This window comes from Bison bison, unplaced genomic scaffold (assembly GCF_000754665.1).
Source record: "Bison bison bison isolate TAMUID 2011002044 unplaced genomic scaffold, Bison_UMD1.0 scf7180017864492, whole genome shotgun sequence".
Lineage (NCBI taxonomy): Eukaryota > Metazoa > Chordata > Mammalia > Artiodactyla > Bovidae > Bison > Bison bison.
Window position 1 is genome coordinate 9,272,254 of NW_011495051.1, and position 1,218 is coordinate 9,273,471.

Below are 1,218 nucleotides of genomic sequence, written 5' to 3' on the forward strand. Positions count from 1 at the left end.
AAAGTGAAAAGTGAAAGTGAAGTCGCTCAGTCATGTCCGACTCTTAGCGACCCCATGGACTGCAGCCTACCAGCCTCCTCCATCCATGGGGTTTTCCAGGCAAGAGTACTGGAGTGGGCTGCCATTGCCTTCTCCTAGTATATGTCATTTACAATTGGTGTTCTTGTGTAATTTACCTTCTCTTTGTTGTTGATATTTTTAATCGCTTTTCATTAATTTTAATTACCAGAGAGTATCTCACTATGTTGTTGTGTGTGTGCTCAGTCATGCAGTCGTGGCCAACTCTTTGAAACCCCATGGACTGTAGCCCCTCAGGCTCCTGTGTCCATGGGGATTCTCAAAGCAAGAATATTGGAGTGGGTTGCCATTTCCTCCTCCAGGGGATCTTCCCAACCAGTGATCAAAACCAAGTCTCCCACATTGCAGGCAGATTTTAAGACTATATTATTACATCATACTTTATTTCTCTGTTTCCTAACTCATAGGTGTTATGGTTAATACATTTGTCTTACGTATGTTTGTGAACACATGCACAATATAAAACAATGCAAGGGGGAACACTATCACATTCAAGATGATTTTGACTCTCAAGAGGAGGGAATAAGATCTGAAGGGGATACAAAATGGATGCCTTTTGTATGTGTATTATTTTCTTACATTATATTTAAGACCTGAAGTTGGGAACAGAATGTCACCATTTTAAAGTTTCAAAGGAGTTTAAGGATTGTTATATTTTTTAAAAGGTGTTATACTATCTTTGCTGTCCATGTATTACATTCTTGCAAATTTTATAGATACAGGTTTTCTAGGAGGACAGCCAGCTAAGGCTCCGTGTGTCTCTACTTATCCCTGTGTCTTTGCAGCCCAAGTACAGCAATAAAGCAAACGAACTTCTGTGCAGTGGTATTTGAAGAACCAGAAAGGGAAATAAAGGAAAAACTGACCAAATCTCTTCCCCACAACCACCACGGCATTCAAGCAAATGTCAGAAAGTTTTGTGAGGCATCAGGTTTGAGAAAGACATATTTCTGCTTAGGAGAATAAAGAGTATATAAAGACTTCTTCCATTTTTAGAGGAAATAGAAGACCAGCAGATTGAGAACTGGGTGAGCATTGGTACAAACTTGTCAACAAAAAGACAGGTTGTCTGGAATCTCATAGGACACTTCATTCTGACCATTACATGCTTGGACTCTGCTCATTGTGTCCCTTAGATAA